Source organism: Eucyclogobius newberryi, unplaced genomic scaffold (assembly GCF_026437365.1).
Source record: "Eucyclogobius newberryi isolate DKJ021-1_F unplaced genomic scaffold, fEucNew1.0.hap1 SCAF_171, whole genome shotgun sequence".
Lineage (NCBI taxonomy): Eukaryota > Metazoa > Chordata > Actinopteri > Gobiiformes > Gobiidae > Eucyclogobius > Eucyclogobius newberryi.
Window position 1 is genome coordinate 26025 of NW_027315803.1, and position 11476 is coordinate 37500.

The window sequence follows — 11476 nt, forward strand, 5'->3', positions numbered from 1 at the left end:
ATTTTCTTTTAGCACATTCATTGTTTGGAATTCAAATCCGAGCTTGAATTCACAACCTCGGACAAAAATATACGCATAATATTCACCAGAACACTTTTGAAATTGAAAACAGCTCTGTCTATTTGGGTATACAATGTTTGCAAAATATATGTAGAATATTCCCAAAGATAATATAATATTCTACATAATATATTTTGCTAATATGTTATACCCAAATAGACAGCTGTGGCGCCCCCTTTTCTCCAACTGAGCACTTATTTTAAATCGAAAAATATGGACACTTGCCTTCCTTATCCTTTTTTACTCTTGATTCTCACTTTTACTGACCCAAAGATCAATGCAGTTCTTTATCAAAATCACTACATTTAATGCTTTAACAGTTTTCTCTTAAATCTGTGTGAAATACCTTTACTTTTTTTCTCTCAAAGTACATTTTTAAATGGGTGTTTCAAGACTTACTCAAGTAGATTTTGCCAGTGATACTTTTTGCTCGCGTGTCTGTAATTTAACTTTGGAGTAGTACTTCTAATAGCCTTGCACTCGTTAGCCTCATGAGGCGTCCTTCTTGTCGCGTTATTGTCCTGCGCAGGCATCCGTACCCTGAAGTAATAGTTTGTGTTGACCTTTTTGCCGGTAATCAAAGGCTGTATATTCCGAATGTGGCCGTGAAAAGGCCCGTGCCGCTAAAACAGTTGTTCATTGTCTCCATGTCTGCATCTTAAGCTCATTCACCGCGCTGTTACATTCAAGGCTTCGCTCTGTTATGAGCCGCCGCCGCCGCCGCCGCATTCCTCCAACAGCCACTTTTATTCACTCTGCCGCACAAAGAGCAGCTATGATCTCCATAAAAGCACTCTGTCCACGCTGCTCACACATGGCACACAATTAAAGCCCTCTGCGTCCTCCCTGGCACAGTGTGGCACTTTGGAGACCCGATAATGTGCCTTATTTCTGCTTTTTGACGCTGATTTTGTGGTTGATAAGGCAGATGGCTGACTGTGGGTATTAGTTTTGTCGCAATACTGGCATTTTAAACTTGATTGTAGAAAAAATACATATCTCATTTGGATGGTTTTGTATTGTTTTTTTTAAAGGAGGCACCAACATGATTTTAAATGTTTTTGATGGTCATTCATTCCATTTTACAAAAGATATGGACATCTTGCATTGTAAAAACTGCTCTTATTTACATTTTTCTCCCTCATTTTTGATTTGGTTTTTGATTATGTTTTAATTTATTTTATTAAAACAAATGCCCATTGCCTTATTGATTTGCTGAACTTAAACAAGACAAACTGATAATTGCCTTTTAAAATAGTCAAACGTCTTCCACCAAAACGTGAACTCTGCTCCACGACACATGGTTTTACTGACACAGGACTGACGCCGGACGGCTCCATTTAAAAGATTCAAGCTGATAACTGACTATCAGAGACTGAACTCATCCTTTAAAATGCAATTAATTAAAGCATTGCTGAAAGTTTTGGTTTCTATTCCTGGATCTAATGGGCTTTGGACATAAGACAACACATTTTCAGTGATATCGTCACATTCCGATGATTGAATGAAGCTTTTTGCTCAAACACAGATACTTTCCCCCTCCCACTCTTCCGATTGGTCAGCCCTTGTCGTGAGTTAGTGATTGACAGGTGGATTTAACCAATTACAGGGAAATGTGAACGTTCAGAAGCAGCAGGGGGCAAGACAATATAAAAATACTCAAGACTTGTAATAAAATCTAAATTGCCTCATAATTATGATTAAGAATGATGCACAACACGCCCAAAATCTGGAGATGAGTCCTTAAGGAAGTCACAACGTCAAATGTTTATGTTCGTAAGTGTCAAAGAAGTGAGAGAAAACATTAATTTATATTATACTATTTACTTGAACCGCCTGGTGTTGAACATTTTTGATTTACACCTCTACAGTCATTAAATTAAAATATTGTTTGAGGCAGTTATAGTTTCGTAATGAATAAAAAGCATTGCCTCTTTATTTAATATCCAAGCTTAATTGCTCAAGATGAATCGGTAAGTTCTGTTTTGCTTGTCACTTGTCGTCGTTTGCTGTCGTAAATGTGCATTTTCCTCGTGCACAATGAGTAATCATCTCATCTTATCACCATAACGTTTTAAAACCGTCTTTCACTCTGATGGCGGCTATAAATTCCATCTTCAAGCAGCCACACTCCGGCTCGGCCCATTTTTCTCCCCTGAAGAACTAATCGGCGGCAGAGCTTTTGAAGGAGGCTCTTTGTTGCAAGTTCATACATCACTTTAAACTAGTGCGGCCCCTCCTCCTCCGTCCCCCGTATTTAAAACACAGGACGGCCCCCATCTGTTCCCAATCAGGGGTGCAGCCAGCGGTCAGGGCGCACCAGCTGAATGGCAGGGTCGAAGCAGTTACTGGCCACTTTATTAGGCACACCTGTTGTTGTCACGCTTCATTTAAACGTCTTAAACTTGACACAAAGTATTTAAACTTTATTCTGTTTTGTCCTGTTAGTTGGTTGGTCATTTGGGCTTTGTCAAGTCATGTTTAGGCTGAAGTTTATTGACACTTATTTGGCCTGACCTAGTATCAAAAAAATATTTGCAAATCATTTGAAATTTGCAAATCAGCAAGACAGCAGCTTTTGTTTTAAACTAAACCTGAAACTATCAAACGTGAAGAAAAGAACTGTCACACAGCTCACTGAACAAATTCAAATCATTTTCAACATTACTTTCCTGAACATCAATGATAGAAACTTTTAATGCCACTGAACACCAAAAATACTGTAGTAAAAAACATCCTCCCCCAAACTGAAGGAACTCTGCACCAAACCACATGATTTTTCAAATGCTTAAATGGTCATTGTTTGAACCTGGTCTTGAGTGCTGCTTATCCAAGTCTCACGGTAAAATATTATGTGATGATACACATTTTTTTTCTTCACAATAGTCATGAAATCTTACTATAATATTCAAAATTTAACTTAGATTTGAAGTGTTTACAAACATTTCTTTATGTTGTTTGCTCTGAAATTGAGCCACTGACCATGATCTATGTCATGCTGCTGGAACAAGGCCATTGACTTTGACAGTGTACATTATTTAACATGGCTGTAACATAATTTCTCCAAAAGGTTATTTTTAATCTCTTGACCCGGGACATGTGTTAAATTGTCCACCTAGAGCAACGACGTGCTTAAACAAGACCTGATTTAGTCCCTTTCAAGTCCAATGCAAGAGTCCATGATCTTCTTGACTTTTGAGACTCTTCTTTGATCTGGACATGCATTACATCTTAAAAATCGTACAGTTCCAATCTTGTCCAGTCCTAAGTGTAAATCTATCCTTATTAACCTCCCGACCGAACGGCTGTCAGCTCCCAGTGAAGCGTCGAGCAGCAGCATGACAGATGAACATGAGACGTCCCGGTGGCGCAGGGTTCGCAGATGACGCGGGTGTCATGGAAACGCCCGGGCCTTCTCCATGGTTACGCACTCTTTACCCCCCGGGATGCTCTTCTGATCGTTCAGACAGAGCACTTCAAGCTGCCGCTGCACAACATGAGCAACACACGCACGCACACACACACACACGCACGCACGCACGCACGCACACGCACGCACACGCACACGCACACACACACACTTTCTTATCTAAATGGACACAAATTAGACCATTAGGTGCTTTTGGAGTTAGTGATTTCAGCTTAGTCGTTTTTCAGGCTGGAGAGCTGAATTAGTGTGATTATTCAGGTCACAGTTTAATTTCAAGAACCAAAAATAATTATCACGAGAATTGCAGAAATAAGTCATTTCTTATGCCTCATCGATCGTTCAGAAAATGTCTAATCACAGCAGAAAGGTGAATCTATCCGACACTGTGAATAAAAGTAATTTTCAATCTGATGGAAATGGTTTACGCAGCTAGCGTTTACACTCTCCGGAGCTCAAATTGATCCTGCCCAACGGGAGGACTTTGAACTGTAACCTGGCCCAACGTCGAAGAATTTCTAAAACGGTCAGTTTACATGAACGGGAGGAAGATTTGATAAGTCAAGTCGTCTAGTCAGCTTTAAACCGATTGTTCAAAGTGCACGTAAACCCGGGCACGTTGATTTGAGGTGCAGTGGATTCTCACAAAAACACCAGGCACAAATGGCCCTGACCTCAGACTAAAGGCATTCAACTGCATGAGGCAAGAATCAGCTCGTTTTAGATCGACGGAGATGACAAACTTCGACCCTTTGATTAGCACGTGTGGTTTGGGTTTGTCACCTTACCAGAGCGGCAACGTGTTTATGTGCGCCGCGGACAACAAATATCATGTGAGCGACGCACTTCTTAACACGTCTGAAAGCCAAACGCACCACATAAAAGTGATGGCTTATGCATGTGTGACAAAAGTGTGATTCTATGTAGGATATCTGTTTTTATTAGCAATTATCTCTGCAAAGTTTTGGCGCTAAAGCTAAATTAAACGTCCCTCAGCCCCACTTGCACCTAATCGGTTCTTTTAGCTGCATGTAAACTGGGACTGATCTGAGTTTGGTTTAAGGCATAAGACGGTTATCCATTTGATTATCCTTTGAACTTTTCCTTATTTGTTACCAAAGCAAACTTTCAGACATGTAAAGAATGACCTAGGTTCTTGCGTTTAACAATTCGGTACAAGTACAATCAGTGAGGTTATTTACGCTTTCCATGTCCAAGTTGGGGCAGAGAACGTACCGATACATAATTTAAAACCTTTGGGTCACATATATATATATATTGTAAACCTAAATCAAAAAGCAAATGCGTGTTTCTTTTGCACCTCATAATGAAGACAAAGGCACGTGACAGAGCTCCCCCGATGTTCCCGTTCGTTAAGCTCCTAATGCAGCTTCCTGTGTCTCTGGGCCATTGATTAATAATGTACCAAAATACTTCTCTTTGCCCACACAAAGCTCTGGCCCTCACCGTGGTGGGCACCATAATACAGTTTTTCAAGTTTGAATGAATTAGAATAAAATACCATGCATTTGACCGTCTATTTGGAAAAATAGAAATAAAAATAATAAGAACAGAATAATAACAGAATAATGAATAAAAATACAGACAAAAAAGGTAAAAAGAACAAATCGCGAACAAAAAACAATCAACAGAATAACAAAAAAACAAAAAATTGGGATTTTAAATAATAATAAATCAATTCTAAATAATTAAGCAAACAGCTGACCATGAAATAAATACACAATCTTATGGTAGCAGCAGCAGAAAAATAAATCAAATTGATCAAATTATCTTTAGAGATCATGTTTTTTTTTTATTAATTCATTCATTCATTAATAATCATACAATTACTATCTCTCACCAAAACTGACATTTCTCTCTGTCTTTTTGTTTTTGTCTTGCAGATTCCACAGGACATCCCTCTCATCGCTGAAGTGGGGCAGGATCTGAGCGGCCATCTTTGAGACAAGGTGGGTCCCTCCCTCTCGGTTCCGTTGTCATAGCAACGGCCCAGCTGTGTTTAGGCGCAGCTCCACCGCGGCACGGCCGGTTTGATTTCTTGTTGTTGCCACATTCTTGCACCATCCTCCCCTCGAACCTGCACGTTTTCTGACAGTTTTCTGTGAGCGTGCGCAAAAGGTGTTTGCATGAAAGTCAAAGAGTTTTGGGGTTTAGGCTGAAAGAGGAAAATGGGGCTGAGATCCTGGTCAAAGTACACGTTTCAAACACATCCAGGAGCATTATCATTTCAGAGAAGACTGACATATGTTGATAAAAATTATGATTTTAATGTTTTTTGGGGAGTTTCCTGATAACGATAAGTCAGACGATACTATGCCAATCCAACAGAAATGTGTTAAAACGTGTCTTTAATCTTATGCAAATATGTTATACTCTTATTTGAAAGTTTTATGACGTAACTTTTTTCTCTTTTTGTACCATAACCGATATACTCTATATTCAAATTTCAATTACTGCCCACTTCTTCTTCTAAACTAATAAAACAATCTCATGCATTTCATGTTTGTAGACTTATAAACTATATGAACAGCTATTTTTTAAACACGATAAGACATATTTTACCATTTGCAGAATAAATTATGATGCAGCTTTTGCTGCATCATAATTTATTGCAGTCAAAACTTATGGCAGTCAAAACTATCTATTTCAAAAATGTTCCCTAGGGTCTCATCTATAAAACTTTACGTGAAATTCTTACTAAAAGTGTACTCAAACTGAGCTCAGATTGTCCTCTGCCTTGTCTCTGAAAGCCCCCACAGCCAGTCTTTTACAATTTTAGACTGGACACATTTCTTTTTATAGATCAAAAACTTAGCATGGAGACTCACGTACGCTTTATAAATGAGACCCCAGATGACTACTCCTCTTGTGTGTACTCGGTTGATGCCTAAATAAACCTTTAACCTTGTCAGTAGTATATATAATCAGAGTCAGCATTTATTTATGACGACGCAGGAACATGGGCCGCTGTCCCATTCTGAGGGTGCTCTTAGTATATTTATTACTTAAATTAATTGTTAACACTTTTTCACATTGCAATATTTAACGGTAACATTGCATTATGGGTAATTGTTCAACTATTGTCCAGTTTTTTTTGGGTGTTTATTTTACCTGTAACGTCTCAAACCACTTAAGATCATTGGATTATTGCCCCGCTTTAGCTCACGCTGAAGCTCAGTCTAAGTCTAAATCCAGGCTCAAGCTCAGGCTAAAGCTAAAGCTCAGGCTAAAGCTCAGGCTAAAGCTAAAGCTCAGGCTAAAGCTCAGGCTAAAACTCAGGCTAAAGCTCAGGCTAAAGCTAAAGCTCAGGCTAAAGCTAAAGCTCAGGCTACAGCTCAGGCTACAGCTCAGGCTCAAGCTCAGGGTCAGGCTCAGGCTAAAGGTCAGGCTAAAGCTCAGGGTTAGGCTACAGCTCAGGCTCAAGCTCAGGCTCAAGCTCAGGCTACAGCTCAGGCTATAGCTCAAGCTCAGGCTACAGCTCAGGCTCAGGCTACAGGTCAGGCTAAAGCTAAAGCTCAGGCTACAGCTCAGGCTCAAGCTCAGGCTACAGCTCAGGCTCAAGCTCAGGCTACAGCTCAGGCTATAGCTCAAGCTACAGCTCAGGCTCAAGGTCAAGCTACAGCTCAGGCTCAAGGTCAGGCTAAAGCTAAAGCTCAGGCTACAGCTCAGGCTAAAGCTCAGGCTCAAGCTCAGGCTAAAGCTAAAGCTAACGCTAAAGCTCAGGCTAAAGCTCAGGCTACAGCTCAGACTCAAGCTCATGCTAAAGCTCAGGCTACAGCTCAGGCTCAAGCTCAGACTCAAGCTCATGCTAAAGCATATGCTACAGCTCAGGCTAAAGCTCAGGCTACAGCTCAGGCTACAGCTCAGGCTACAGCTCAGGCTACAGCTCAGGCTACAGCTCAGGCTACAGCTCAGGCTCAGGCTAAATCTCAGGCTACGGCTCAGGCTCAGGCTAAAGGTCAGGCTACGGCTCAGGCTCAGGCTAAAGGTCAGGCTAAAGCTAGTAACCACAGTCTGTATCAGTCACATGTGGCTGTAGATTAGCTGCCACTGTGTACGTAGCAGCTGCAGACATTTGAGGAAGGACCGGTTCAGAGAAAGCAGAAGTGGACTCTGTTAAAATCACTTATTTCTCGCATCTTCTTTGGTTTCATGTCACAGTCACCTTTGCTTTTAGTATAATAACTAAGCCTTGAGGGTAGGGTGACCAGACATCCCTATTTACCCGGGGCAGTCCCAGTTTTGAGCCCTGTGTCCCATGTCCCAGCAGATGTGTCCAAAACCATTGATTTGTCCCAGTTTTACACAAGACAAGTCTCAGTTGTCCCAGTTGTTGACTACTTTGAGACACGCCAACAGTAAAGAGGGGGATATATTGTCGTTCCTTTAGCCAAATAGAGAACTATGACTTTAGAATAACCAGAACACACAAAATGCACTCATTTCCACTGATAGTATATACGGTAAGCTGAGAGACTTCTGACTCACATTATGGTTATTGCTTTGCCTGCAATCCTGCATGGTATGGCATTAAACCGGTTTATCTCCGTGGTGACAAGCATGTGATGCCACCTAGTTACAGGTCAGATGTTTTTCAAGGTATTGCCATAAAAATACTCCTGTAACTGATTAATAATAATAATAATAATAATAATAATAATAATAATAATAATAATAATAATAATAATAATAATAATAACTTTTATTTATATAGCGCTTTTCAGTGACCCAAAGACGCTGAACATAATAAAAAAAAAGGGGGGGTATTTACAGACGGGGGGACAACACGTACAATACACATTAATATACAGATAAAATGAACAAGACAGAAGAAGTAGAGAGAAAAAAGATGGGGATGTAACAGGGGGTAGGCAATGGGGGTAGGCAATGGGGTAGAGGAGGCTAGGGGTAGGGGAGGTCATAGGCTTGGGTGAAGAGGTATGTTTTTAGGCGGGATTTGAATGTTGTGAGTGAGGGAGAGTGGCGGACAGGTTGGGGAGGGAGTTCCAGAGTCTGGGTGCTGTTCGGGAGAATGCTCTGTCGCCAAAAGTTTTGAGTCGGGATTAAAATCAAGATACGTAAACACACTGGACACACTGGACATTCCTGGCAACGCAATAACATCATGAAGACAAACATGCGGCTCTCCACCAAGTGTTTTACATACGTACAAATAAAAATACATTAAAATCACAATACAAGTTCATTCACAATTAAAAAAATATAAGCATTAATAATCACGAGTAAAGTGCAGATAAAGTTCCCTCTGCCAAAAACACAGCCAAACAGAACTATATAATCAAATACTACTATACTACTATAAAAAGCAGATTGAAATTGATAACAAAACTAGTTTTGAAGCTAGATACTCATTTGAGCAAGTATCGATACTAAAAAGTTAGTTTTAGAATGATCTGTTATAAGAACTAGTATACGACCACGATGTTTAATAAATAAAGGACTATTGGTTGTTGATACTATCTGTTGTATAAAACCTTGTCCTAAAAAAGAGCATGTTTTATTATTGTGGTATAGAAATATCGAGAATAGAGTATATTCGCAATAGAGTTTGAAATGTTAGTATGGTGACAACACTAGTTCATTGTTTTTATCACCGTTAAAGCTTTTTACTGCGGGCCGGCTCTGCAGCTGCCGCTGTGAGTTTCCATATCGGAGCAGAGCCGTGTGTCTGTTTTGTCAACACAGATTATGAAAGACTGAAGAGCGAGAGCAAAGCGGGGGAGTCCAGACACGCCCACTCCGTCATCTCTGCCGCCGCCTTTTCATCTCCTCGTTTTTGTCACCTTGAACAACACACGGCCCTGAAATAGACCTGCTATTCTCAGCACAGAGACCATACTTTGACCCTGAGTGTGACCAGAGAGAGCCACTGGTGTAGTCCGGATTTAGACCAGATTTAGACTGGATTTAGACCGGATTAAGACCTGGTTAAGACCTGGTTAAGACCTGGTTAAGGCCTGGTTAAGGCCTGGTTAAGGCCTGGTTTAGACCTGGTTTAGACCTGGTTTAGACCTGGTTTAGACCTGGTTTAGACCTGGTTTAGATCTGGTTTAGATCTGGTTTAGACATGGTTTGGATCTGGTTTAGACATGGTTTAGACATTGTTTGGACCTGGTTAAGACATGTTTTTAACTGGTTTAGTCCTGATTTAGACCTGGTTTAGATGCGTTTTCGCACTGGTTTAGTTTTAGTTTAGACCTGGTTCATTTGTTTTTTTTCTTCTTCTCTGGTTTAGACTTACTTTAGTACTTTTAAGACCTCTTTAAGACCTCGATTGGACCTGGCTTTGTCTTGGTTTAGAAATTATATTGACGTTTAGTTTTGTTTTAGCACTAGTTTGGTTTAATGTTGGTTTGGTCTGGTGTTTTTTGCCCACACTTTTATTGATCCATGAGGTAAGATGTTGTTACCAGATTCAGTCCTGGTTTGGATCTGGTTTAGTCCTGGTTTATTAATGAGTTGATCTAGTTTAGATCTTCTTTCGTCCTGATTAAGACCCTGATTAGACAAAGCTTAATCCTGGTAAAATTAAGTTGACGTTTAGTTCTGGTTTAGACCTGATTTTGTCTTTTTTTCTACACACCTCATAGATCCATGAAGTAATCTACTGTTGAAATGATGTTAGTATTGTGTTTGTTCTTTAGACTGAGCTTAGTCCTTGGTTAGACCAGATTCAGTCCCTTTTTAGACCTGATTATAGTGTAAACATTCACATAAATAATACCATTTAAATCAAATACATTTGTTTTTACTGAGCCAAGAATGAACTTGCAATTGTGTAAGTTAGTGTTAGGATATTTATTTTTGCTCTACGTTCATATGTGCTGCCTGTAAGTCTTTCCAGCACATTCATGTTTACCGTCTGATTTCCCCCCCACACACTCGTGACTCACAGAGCCGTGGGAGGCCAGACAACTGCAGCTTTATGTTCAGACAAAATGCTCATTTCAACGTTGCATGCAGTACTGTGTTTATTGTTGTCATTTGCAAAGCTTTATACTACAAATGTATTTACCTGTTTTTTTTCAAAGCTGCGTTACATAAATGAGTTTATTTTCTAGAAAGCCGTGCGCGTCACCAGAAGATGCTAACAGCTGATTGGTTGATTGCGTCAATTTTACTTCTGAAAAAGCTGTTCTATTGGCCAAAATCACACATTCAAATACCAGTAAATTCAATAATGTCAGAATTATATATATATACAAAACATGCCATTATTATCAAGTAAGTCACGCGTTATATTTCGCACAGTTGCATGAAGCTGTTTTCTGAATGTGCAGGACTTGGCCTTACTTAGTATTTTTCATCTTTCATGAGACAAGCAGTTGACGCACCCTCCACCAGAAAACGTAGATTACATTTAAACTTTGTTTAACTCTGGTGCATCTCTAAATTTTCATGTGGCATAAATTAGGATTTGAATTGTGATCAAATATGTGTGACATTTTGTTCCAGCTGACAAGTAAAGCCTATTCCAAATGAACCATATTGTTGTAATGAATAAAGAGCAGAATAAAAGTAGTTGCTTAGTACAATTTATGAGCCGTATATGTTAATTATTCAGCCCTCTACAGGTGACGTTTTAATATATTACCAAAAAGTTTCCTGTTTGCAAAGAAAAGATTCACGCAATAAATATTGAGCCCCAAAAATATTGTTTCAGCGTTTATTTATGTAGTGTATCTGTAGTTCTAATCATGCAGCCCGGCAGTGGTGCAGTACTCAGTATTACTACTTAAGTAAACGTACAGATATGGAGGCATAAAGTAAGTAAAAGTATGACATGGAAAAATCTATTTAAGTATACATTTTAATCAGAATCAGAATAAGGAGGTTTATTGCCATTCCCACAAACTAGGAACGTTCTTTGGTGTTTAGGTGCATCATACAACAATGAATAATAAAAATAGCAAAATATTTCAAATAAGGCATGCATAAAATTAATAA

The 11476-nt window shown here is 39.5% G+C and overlaps 1 protein-coding gene across 1 annotated transcript in view; it reads left to right on the top strand.

Annotated features, from left to right (window-relative positions):
- Positions 1-5341: 5341 nt before the first annotated feature.
- Positions 5342-11476, top strand: part of LOC140363665 (nuclear receptor coactivator 3-like) — a 40228-nt gene continuing 34093 nt past the window's right edge. Inside the window, exon 1 of the mRNA XM_072450268.1 lies at positions 5342-5457. The gene's annotated coding sequence lies outside the window, so the exon portion shown is untranslated. The remainder of the gene's footprint in view (positions 5458-11476) is intronic.